Here is a 12,239-nt window from a genome sequence, read left to right on the forward strand (position 1 = left end):
AAAGAATTGAACTGTCCTATTTTGTTGAGGTTGCACTGCATTCAGGAAGTCTCAAGTTCCATTTCTTAATATTCCCATGTGACATGCTGTAGTCATTGCTTAGTGGGCATGGACAATTTGGAGCTAGATGGACCAGTGGTTTGTGCTGGTATATGGTAGCTTCTTATATGTTCTGTTTGGCAGGGCTTGTTTATAATTTGATCTCTGGACCAAATGCCTTCCTTTCATTTATTTTTTAGCATCTAAAATTGCTCATCCACTAAAATGGATCCTTTCTTTTGGGGAGCTAATATGTACAATACCATTTTGGCAGAGATACCAAACCACATTTACCCCTGCCAGTGACAAAACTTTCTTGCGAAGTAGATATTCCTAAAAAGTAGTTGTGAATAACATCTGTGGCCAGTAGTTTATCAAAATATATGATTGGTATTCCTAAATTAGTTTTGTGTGAGCCAAAGGATTAAGTGTGTAATACTGCACACACAACACATGATAACCAGTAATATGTAAGTACAGGTTCTTATTTCTCTGGCCACTTAGAGATTATCTAGTGTGCCGTGTTTGTATGTGTGTGGTTGAGAGGAGGGAACTGTAGCATACCCTGTGTACCAAAATAGTAACCAACTGCTTTGCCAAAATTACGTTTCTGTTGCTGCAATGGAGATGTCAGTTTTGGCCAATGGTGTGTAGGAGATGATTCATCGCAAAGTACCATTTGCTCCTAAGGATCACCTGTAGTGGAGGATACAAAAATAAAGCTTTGGCGGGAGGGAGGGATGATGAATAAGCACTCTGTGCTGAAACAAAGTTCTCCAGTTACCAAACACTTGTTTTGCTTTGTGGGGAACTCTTATACACACACACACATTCTCCCGACACATCGGGGTCTCTATAAACTGACATAATTCACACTGTTCTTCAACAGATGACTTTCAGTCTCTCGCCAATCTTCTCCTTTCAGATCTCTGTTCTGTGAGAAATGGGCCCTCTGTCATATTTTTTCTTCTTCTCAGCAATTTTGTTGCAGGCTCCCCCCACCCCTTGTATATTAATGATCTAAGAGATTTATTATTCAGGTTCTTCTCCGCTTTCTTTTTTTGTTGTTTGTTGATCTTTTGTTGTTGTTTTCAGCTTAATTTCTATAAATTACTGTACAGTTTCCCATAAGGTATAATTAAGCAGAATTGCTAAAGTTTTAATTATTGTGTATTATAGATGTTGAAAGCAACATTAGCACTTAGCTTTTTAAAATGTGATAGTATATTTATAAGCAAGCATTTATAAACACATTTACATATAGTTAAGATGAAAAAGGTATTTGAATTGTAGTCATTAGCATTTCTTCAAACATATGGCATACCAGCAGAGGCCATGGGCCATGCCTTCATTAGCTGAACACTGTTTCATCAGGATCGTGGCTTCCTGCTGAGGCATCCTGTGGAGTCCCCTTCTGTCCCTGAGGTTTCAGTGACAAGGGACAATATGTCCCCAAGGTGAAAATCTGGGAAATAAAGCAGATTAGCCCTCAGAGGCGTTCTTATGATTATTTAATCACACTTAGAAAAGAACTACACAGTGCCGCTGAAAAAAAAAGTCTGCCTAACTGAATTCTCTTTTTCTGTGTTGGCTTCTTCAAAGAGTATCCCTGAGTGCAACAAAGACAGAGAGTGACAACCACTTTTTTATTTTTACTATTACTTCTCCTGCTAGAGTTCTTATCTGCCCTTAACCATATGGTCCCTGGGTGGGTTACAACCATTAAAAAATGCAAGTTTACAGTCTAGGTCCTGAAAAATATGCCTCAGGAGTCAAAGGCCAGAGTAAAGAGGTGTGTCTTCAGCATAAGAGGAAAACTACATAGTGAGGGTGCCAGAGGCACCTCTTTGGGAATGGCACTCCATTTTTATAAAAGCTGACCTGATTAAAATTTGCTAGCATGATGGCCAGAATTTGAACAAGTCCTAATAAGGCAGCACAGGTCAGTTATTGTTCATTAGTTTGTAATTTTTATTTTTACCTCTCGGATGAAATGTTTCTTAAGGAAGGCATGTGCAGGATTTTCATTTTAGGGTGCTTTTTTTTAAAAGAAAAAGAAATTTAAAAAATCATCAAATAAATGTCATGGCCATATTTTATTTGTGAATTTCTCAGGTATATAAAGAGAGCTTAATATGACAAGCAAAAGCATTTGTCTCAAGGCATTAGTCTCTTTCACACCCTGCCTGCCACATATATCATTGTAATATGATACCCTTTGGAACAAAACATAGACTTTGAAACATCAGAATAAATGTACTGCAAAAACAATGCATGCATTTCATTTATCACAATGTTGTTTTGAAAGGATTTAATGTTTTAAAGATACCTTTTTCCTTCTGCAATACATTCATGGCTGTTATTAATTTGGGAATAGATGGTGGAGCAATAGATATTGGCCGGAACAGAACTTTGTGCTGTTTTGTCAGATGCTGCCCCAGATTCCTCTGTTATTTTAGTTCATAACTGGCATGAAAATGTCAGTGGTGTTAATCTTAAATCTAGCACAGATCTCAAGGTGTATTTCAGCAGTCGAGGTTTTATCTGGGCTAATCTTGAGAGTAACAACACCATTCCATCTTTGCTGCCAAAGGACAAACATTAGTTTGATGATGTCGGGGACTGGGCAGAGGAGGAATGGTGGAGACCGCCTCCCCAGCCTGACCCTTCCAGAGAAGAGGAAGACAGTTCAGAATTACAACAGGGGTTTGAGGGAGGTCACAGCTCAGAGGAAGATGAGGGGGAAAGTTGGGAGATTATGGGAGAGGAGGAGCAGGCAGAGCTGGAGCAGCAGCTGGCTGACATGTTATCACTAGGAACCCGGCGAGCCTTAAAAGTAGGAGAGCAAAGAGCTCAAAGACAGATGGCAACCGTAAGCGGCAACCATAGAGGGGGTGATGCTGATGACAAATGAGGAAATGGGAGAGAAGCAGGGTGGAGATTTACTCGGGACAATGAAATTATCCAAGAGGCTGGGTTCTATAGCCTCTCTCTGTGAATATTGAATAGAAAGTGGATGGTAAGAACTTTTCCTTGTCTTTGTATGTTCCTGGCAACTGGCTATAGGAGTTGCTTGCAGCCGTCTGACAGACACTAGTTGATAGAATGTGAAGGGATTGCAAAAATGACAAGAGGGAATACAAGAAGACGAAGCCCTTTAGAGCAACTTGATGAAGAAGTAATTAGCTCTCATGAAGCCTGAAGTCTGGTTTGAATAGGCATGAGGAATTTGTCAATTTCAGTTTCTCAATTCTCCAACCTTAAATTTGGTTCGTTCCCCACATTTCCACATCAGTTTGCGATTTATAAAAAAAAAAATAATTCTCATGAAAATTCATCAGTATTTTAGCACAAATTCCACATTCCCAGCGTGTTTGCACTCCTGTCAGAGCGACGTCTATACTGGCGTGGTCATGTGCACAGAATGGAAGATGGCACGATCTCCAAGGATTTGCTCTATGAGGACTGGCTTCAGGCAGCAGGCCTGTTGGCAGACCAACTCTGCATTACAAAGGTATCTGCAAACGTGACATGAAGACTGGCAACATTAACCCCGTCATATGAGAATCCCTTGCTGATGACCGCAGTGCCTGGAGAGAACCAGTCAGGTTGTGTATCCACAGCAGTGACCAGAGGAGGAAGGAGTGCTGAAAGAAAACATTTCTCTCCACATCGGTCTCTATAGCCACACCAGGCACTGTAACCTTCTAACTATTTGGCTTCATTTCTAAAGGTTCAGTCCTCTATTGTCTCCCAAGACAGATGGATTCCAACAGTTCTTAATATTTGCATTTTGGTATGCAATTTTGTCTGATAGACACAATTTTCCAAAGCATTTCCCCCCCCCATTCAAAGTATTTTATATGCAATTTTCGCTAATATATATGCATTTTTCTGCACATTTTACCCCGGTGCATGCATTTTTGCACAGGTAACTTGGCTAGAAAACTGAATTGCAAAATTCAGAGACATTCAAATTTTGAAGCATGGTAGTGTCCAAAACACATTGTTTTGGAAAGTATGAATTAGGTAGGTTCACTTTTGAATGCCAACTAAAACCAAGGTCTTCCCCAGCCCTAGACTTGACTCCCATAATAGAAATAGAGCAGGCAGCTCAGTCATAGAGCATTTGCTTGACATGCTGGAAGTTCCAGGTTCCATCCCTTACATCTCCAAGCAGGGCTGTGAAAGATCTCTTTCCTGAAACCCTGAAGAATCTGCTCATCCATAGAGACAATAATAAGCTGCATGGACTAATAGACTCAGTAGAAGGCAGCTCCCCATATTCCTAGAGTAGGTTTGTCAGATCTCTAGATAATGCCTTGTTTTACTGGACCTGGGTCACCAAATCTACAGGCCTGGATGCTACAGAACACTGAGATGAAGGAATACAAGACAGCACCACACTGTTAAGTTTCATCCCTTCATCTAGTTGGCAGTATTATGCTGTTCTGTCCTTGTCCTCCTCTCCTTCCAATTGTTAGGAGGTAAAGGAAGAAGCAGATTAGTGAAGGGGCGGCAAAGGGAAGAGGGGACACAGACCTGCACGGTATTGGTAGTTGCGTGCTCATCCTCCTGCCCTACAGGGCAGTGGTGGTGTCACCAGTTGCACTACGAGCAGTGGAAATGTGTTTGCACTTTTACTTACCGTATTTTTCGCACCATAGGACGCACCGGACAATAGGACGCACCTTGTTTTAGAGGGGGGAGAACAAGAAAAAAAAATTCTCCCCCTCTCTGCCCAGCGCCCCTTCAGTTAAGTGGCAGGAGGCGCTGCGCAGAGAGAGGGAGAATTTTCCCCCTCTTGTTTGTCCGCTCTAAAACAAGGTGCCATTTAAGGTGCGTTCAGGGGGCTACCTTGGAAGCCTGGAGAGTGAGAGGGGTCGGTGTGCACCGACCCCTCTCGCTCTCCAGGCTTCAGGTTCCTTTTGGCCTGCTCTTTGGGGCTGGCGGGGGGAATCCCACCACCACCCCAAAGAGCAGGTCAGGGAGCAGCGGAAAGGCGCAGCGGAGAGGCTGCTGCCATAGTCGTGCGTCACCTCTCCAGCCGGGAGAGGGTTGCGGGCGGCTTCTTTTGCCCCCCGCGCGCTCTCCCGGCTGGAGAGGTTACGCGCGGCTAAAGAGGCTCATGCCATAGCCGCGCGTCACCTCTCCAGCTGGGAGAGGGTCGCAGGGCTATGGCTTCTTTTGCCCCGCGCGCACGCTCTCCCAGCTGGAGAGGTGTTGCGCGGCTATAGAGGCTCCTGCCACAGTCACCTATGCCGGAAGAGGGTCGCGGGGCTATGGCATCTTCGCTCCATAGGACGCACACACATTTCCCCTTCATTTTTGAAGGGGGAAAGTGCGTCCTATAGAGCGAAAAATACGGTATTTTTGTGGTTATTTCCATTACCCCCCTTCGTCACTACGATTCCCGGGCAGTTTATAACAAATTCACATCACTACAGGAGATCAAATAAAATATAATCATCACAGTAGAGTTTCATCAGTTTCCACTTACAGCAGCCAGTTGAATTATTTTAATGCTATTAGCCACCCAAATGTTTGCACGAATACACAGGCCTCACACAGAAGCTTATCAGAGTTGGTAACTGCCTCATTGGTAACTGCCTTGTTAGTAACTGCCTTAGTTGTTTCCTTGTATGGAAATGCCTGTCACATCACTGTTACACCTCAACCGTTTCCACCAGGAAATGAGAGGAATGGAGCACCTGGCCTGCTCAATATCCACACCACATTTTGGGCAGGTTGGCAGAAGCTGGTGGCCACAATGGTTGATTTTGGGGAGATATTGGTGCTATCTTTGTCATAAGCCTCTTTGAGGAGGAATGGTGGGAGCCACCCCCTTCCCCTGCTCCTGATCCGGACCCTGAATCATCCCAGGAGCAGGAGGACAGTATAGATTTGGAATAGTGGTTTGCAGAGAGACATAGTTCAGAAGGCAGAAGCTGGGAAATACTGGATGGGGAACAGCTAGGAGAAGAAACACTGGGAGAGAGAGGGTTAACAGATTCACAGTCTCTGGGCAGCACTCCTCCACTCAGCCCAAGGTCAAGAAGAGCTCAGAAAGTCTCAGAGAAGAAAGCACAGAGGGTACAAGCTCATATTACAAGGTGTAGGAGCGACGTAGTTTAATAGGGACGGAAGGTGGTGTGATGCTTAATTTGGAGCACCACCATTTCTAGGAGATATGTTCTTTGTTCTCTCGCTGTGATTATTAAAGTTTCTAACTGGTAAGATGTTCCTTTCCTTTGATCTTCTTTTCTACTGCCATAGGGGAAGGAAGCTGATTCCCCAAAGCCTAACAATGAGTAAATATGTATTGCAAGTGTTGGGAAATTAACTATACTGGATCCTACCATTTCAGAAAACCACCCCTCTTCGAAGATGATGTCTGAAAGATCCACAGCTTCTAGGCCTGAACTTTAATTCCATGGCTTATGCTGGCACCCATGTGTCTCAAGAGACAATGGAGTATGCCTCTGGGGGTGAAGCCAAACTGCTGTGATAGCAGCAACAATGTGACCTCCCTGGAGCACAAGTCTGAGCAGTGTGTATGCTCAGTCCTGGCATGCCCAAATGACAAGACCCTATCTCTCGGCTTCACTGTTGTGATCCAAAGGAAAGCAGAGCAAAGCGTTTGGCCCCAGCTTGGCTACAGGAAACGGAAGGTTTTCCTGAACTGAAAGAAGCATCTCAACTCAGAAGCCACCTTTAAAAATACTTTTCCGGTATCAAGTCCCAATAATGTTGATTGTTTGTCTTATATTCCAGCTGTCCCTTTTTTTTGCACATCTGTGCCCCTTTTCTGCTCACGCCTTGTTTAAATGTTGTTAGGTTATCAACTCCCAACAAGTCACAGGTCCCACCTGCAACACACATTTAAAGCATGTTAAGAGGCCCCTCCTCCCCTCACAAAGCTGCAGTTCCGAAAGTGGGTTTAATGATCAAGACGACCTCCACAGGGTGTCTAAAAATAAACTTTCTAAGTAGTGAAATGGTCTAATCTTGTTTCTAGTACACGGATATGTAATGAGTGCGCATGAGCACAAAAGCACCATGCAGGGTGCAGTAGATGCCGTTTCACATCAAGGAACGCATAACTGGCCCTCCAGATCTCTCTATCAGGCCCTCAGGCCTCTTCCTGAGCCACACTCCTCACAACCCTTGTTCTGTACCCTTCTCTTGTGCTTTTACCTGGCCAGAACATTTCCTTGAATTGTGAGAATACCTCTTGCGTACCTTGACGGAGGATGGAGAGTGGTACATGCCTGGGCAGGCCCACTTTTGCCACTCTCACCGCTGATATGTGGCCCCTGGAAGGTTACCTATGAGGGGAAGTGGCCCTCAGGCTGGAAAAGTTTCACCGCCCCTGTTTTATATGCTGACATAATGTATTGCGTTTTCAAAATATCAGTTTCCTGTAAGCCGCCTTGTAAAGATTTGTATCCTGGAAGAGGAGATATGAATAACTGAAATGAATAAATGAATAAACTTCCCAAATATACATAACAGATTTTCTTCCATACAGAAACACCAGTTTTTGTTATTCTCACTCAAAAGCAGGAGGGGAAGCAAAGACGCTGAGCCAAAAGACCCGCAGCATTGCAATATGTAGCATTTGCAATTCATCTTCAAGAATAGTGTCAATATTGATGGAGTTTTATATAGATTCCAACAAGGAACAGTAGGCTAGCGCAGGCAGATATTTACTTTTGGGAATTCCCTTTTGGGCTTCTTTTTTTTTGTTAAAAATCTTGCTTTATGCACACAGTACCACAAATCCCTAGAAATGTACCATGCTATTATTGCCAGCTGAGTTCTTCCAAGCAAAGATGACATCAGCCATCTGTCACGTTATACTAATCCTGGGGAGGAGAGCCAACTGTAGAGAGAATAAATACCTTTTTATATCTATTAGCCAAATATTTACATTAAAAATGAAATGATTAAAATCTCACCAGACAAGCTGATGATTCCCTCTCAGTAAGCTATACAACCAGAGTGTGTTTGTAAATGTAGTTTTAATCGCTTTAAACAGGCTAAACTGCAAGCATATATTAAAATGGATGTCCCTCTTGATATTTTTCAAACAACAAAAATACTTTCCATTAGGAATCTAGAAAATTCAGATTTGATGTAAACACATAGTTTTTGCTATTCTCACAAGTTTGCCAGCGTAGATTTTTTTTTTTTTGGGGGGGGGACAGGCAATTGGGGCTAGATGTTTAGAAAACAAGAATATTTATTGGGGTTGGTGGTCCTGTGCATTAAATCTGGAACCATTCTCCATAATGATGAGGTCTAGAAACTTGTGTTTTTAAAATGAAAGAAAAACCATATGTCATTCTCTTTGAAGGCAGAGGAACACTATTTGGGCACTTGCTGATTGGAATTGAAAAGTGATGTACACAAACAGGTAAGTTCAATAAAGTACTCTTTATTAATTTGTCAGGTTCATCACTGGATTGCTCTGATCTCATAACTTGCTTTTTCTCATGGCAAAGAGTACCTGTGAATTCTGAGGTACTTGCTCCTAGGGATTTAGGAGAATTTCAGTGAAAACAGAGAGGGGGACAGAAATGGCCAGTTTGCTTATTCGTCCCATGTCCTGAATGGAAACAGATCCAGTGAATACAATTGATATTCACTGTTGATGCTGCCTCCAGTCAGCAAACAATACGTGACTGATTACATTTCCACCCCCCGCATATGACTTGCATTTCCTTTGCATTGAAATCAATGGGGTGGGATAACATAGCGATAATGTAATTTATGTAATTAATTACATAAACTATGTAAGTTGCATAATTTCATCTCAGCGGCCAGTGAGACAGATAAAGTAGTTTTGGGTAGAAGATTAATTGCAGCTGAACTATTACAGCGCTACATGGGATGAATACAAGGTGGAACAGGAGATGATTCCTTCAGACATCACTACTATGTATTGTATGTATGGTGTGATCCCTCAAGAAGTTGCTCTTCCTTGATATTTTCCTGATCATACTTTTCACGCCAGTCTGTGGAATGGTCTTGCCCACATCTCCACCTTTGCCTTGCGCCTCACCATTTCTAAGAGCAGGGCTCCATGGCGTGTCTTGACAGTTGACACAATGGCTACCGTGTTGATTGAAAGATTGAGGGAAGTTTTTGGGAAAGGGTCTTGGAGTTAGGGATAGGGGAGAAATTTACTTCACATTTAGAGGTGAACCTAACCTAATTCGCACAACCTGAAACAATACACCAACTGAAACACACCCATCCCTCAAAATTCACACACTTCTCCAAATTTCGCTGTGCAATTCTCTAGCCAGGTAATGTGGGCAAAAAAACTGCATATAATGAAGCACATTATTTTGGGGGAAATCACATCGCTTTAAAAATGTGCAAAATTTGAGTATGAAAGTGTGCTGAAACAACTCCCCTTTAAGAATGTTTACAACTTGTGGGCTTTTTAGTTTAGAAAAAAAGCAAGGAAATGAAAACATGGTTGAGGTTCAGAAAAAATATGCATGCTGTGAAGAAAGTGGGATGGCACTGACCTCCATCTTAGATGACTTAAAAAGAGGTCTGAGTCAATTCACGGAGGATAAGCCTATCAATGAGGTCTAGTTATGGTGACTGTATGCAGAGACATCACCTTGCCAACAAAGGTCTGTATAGTTAAAGCTATGGTTTTCCCAGTAGTTATGTATGGAAGTGAGAGCTGGACCATAAAGAAGGCTGATCGCTGAAGAATTGATGCTTTTGAATTATGGTGCTGGAGGAGACTCTTGAGAGTCCCACGGACTGCAAGAAGATCAAACCTCTCCATTCTGAAGGAAATCAGCCCTGAGTGCTCACTGGAAGGACAGATCGTGAAACTGAGACTCCAATACTTTGGCCACCTCATGAGAAGAGAAGACTCCCTGGAAAAGACCCTGATGTTGGGAAAGATGGAGGGCACAAGGAGAAAGGGACGGCAGAGGACGAGATGGTTGGACAGTGTTCTTGAAGCTACCAGCATGAGTCTGACCAAACTGCAGGACGCAGTGGGAGACAGGAATGCCTGGCGTGCTCTGGTTCATGGGGTCACAAAGAGCTGGACATGACTAAACGACTAAACAACAACAACATGCTACTTTCCTGATAAAAGGCAGTGTGCCTCAGATTGACGTGTTCTGTGGAGCAATGCTAGGTGAAAGCTGTCGCCTTCATATGTTGCTTGATGGCTTCCAGAGGCATCTGATTAGCTACTGTGGAAACAGGATGTTATACTGGATGAGTCTTTGGCCTCATCTATCAGTACTCTTATGTCCTTATGGAATTCAACCAGTTATGCTAAACAGACTTACATGACTATAGAGGTCAAAGTGCTCTGCTGAATGACACTGATCTATCCATTAACAACTGAATGAGCTTCAAATAAAAACCCACATTTATTAATTTGTAATACTGGTCCATCTGAGGATTGCCTCAGACTGTGCTCTTATCAGCGAAATTTATAATCTCATTACAATCAACAATACTACAGGTACCAATAAATCATATATATATATTGTCCTGAAGTCTCAAATATTAAATCAATCTTGACCTCCAGCTACTATTTCATTTCTAGATCGTATTTGATTTCTAACTTTGCAGTCAATCTAATTTTGATGGCACAGCAGCATTGGGCTGGCATAATAAAGTTCAGATACTCATACTTGAAACAAACTGCTGCTTGAAATGTATGAACAATAGTGAGCCAAAAGCAAAGGCATCTAGCAGATGCTTTCTGTTTATAGGAACTCCTGAGAAACTCCAGGTTTGAATGAAAAAGCAACTTCAGTACAGCCAGCCTATTAGTTCAGAAAATACATGTTTTCACTGAAAGGCAATAGAAAGGCTCAGGGCAGCAAATGGTGCCTTCACACTGCACAGTGTTGAAGGGGACTTCCTCACATTTCATGTACCAATCCTTGCAAGCAAAGTGATTTGGGATCAGACATAACAATGGAAATTGAAGACGCCTGCAAAATATAGATCGTTCTTTAAAAGCCTCAGTTGAGGGGGGCGGGTGGAATTAGCTGAGAACAGTTTAGAATAAATATAGGCATATTTATAAAACAAAATCAAATCGATATGGCTCAGCATAATCATGTGTCAGCACAGATAAAATCACATTACCTAAGAACATGGGAACTTGAACTGATAAAAACTTAAATAACATTCCCAACATGAAGCTTAAGGCTCCGAAAGGAAGTTCCAGAGCTAATTTCTAGAAGAAAATTTTGTCTGTCTGTAACAAAAATACCAAAGTTCCAGTTTATAGACGTCATATCAAGTTAGTTGCAGGTGAGCAAAAGGAACTGTGGATTGCATCCAAGCTAAGTTCATGGAATTTCACTACCATTGAAATTCATGGAATTAGGTGGTTGTAACTGAGTATTGGGGAGAAACTGGTTGGTTCACATTTTAAAGCATACTTACCAAATTCACACTTCCTGAAATAATACATGAACGAAACAGACTTCTCAGGTGCAGTTCTCCAGCAACAACAAAAAGTATACAGAAATGTGTATATTAGCAAAAAGTGCATACAAAAATGCACACGTTAAAGAAAATAATGTACAAAAATACATTCTGATAAGGGAAAATAGCTGGTAAAATATGCATATACTAGGCAAAATTGCATCCGAACATTCAAATATTGGCAGAAATGTGAATGAAATCACATGTGAATGTTCATGCCGACTTTTTAGTTTAGAAAATTGCAAAAGTATGCAGAAATGGGGCAAACTGATGATTGGAAAAATTAGAAACTAAGAAAAACCATAATTGAGAGATTGGTCTACCCCCTAGTCTAGATCCAGCCTATGGTGAATGGGGGGAGCTGCTGTTTATACAAACCAGGTTTTAAATAGATCTGCTTAGTGCTGGAAATCCATATTTATCCCATCATTAGGCCCCCACACAGAGCCTACTCATAGCAAATATTGTTGGATTCCAACTCCCACCAGCCTCACCAGCATGGCTAGTTGTGAGGAATGATGAGAGCAAACAACATCTGGAGGGCAATCAATTCCATATCTCTGCTTTAAATTGCTAACGCATTTGTGAAACCTGAATTCCACAGTCCAGGTTCAATAGAACACACCTGAGTTCTAGAGCTGTTGTTGCTTATTAATACTAATGTAGACTGAGACTGAAACTCAGCTCAAAGCTGAGTAGGGAATCTT

At 42.1% G+C, this 12,239-nt stretch overlaps 1 long non-coding RNA gene across 1 annotated transcript in view; it reads right to left on the reverse strand.

Moving 5' to 3' along the window:
• Positions 1-657: 657 nt before the first annotated feature.
• Positions 658-12,239, reverse strand: part of LOC307199866 — a 63,884-nt gene continuing 52,302 nt past the window's right edge. Inside the window, exons 2-3 of the long non-coding RNA XR_013832251.1 lie at positions 1,364-1,504; positions 658-735 (exon numbers count right to left, since the gene is read on the reverse strand). This is a non-coding gene — a long non-coding RNA (uncharacterized lncRNA). The remainder of the gene's footprint in view (positions 736-1,363; positions 1,505-12,239) is intronic.

This window comes from Podarcis cretensis (assembly GCF_951804945.1).
Source record: "Podarcis cretensis genome assembly, chromosome: 12".
Lineage (NCBI taxonomy): Eukaryota > Metazoa > Chordata > Lepidosauria > Squamata > Lacertidae > Podarcis > Podarcis cretensis.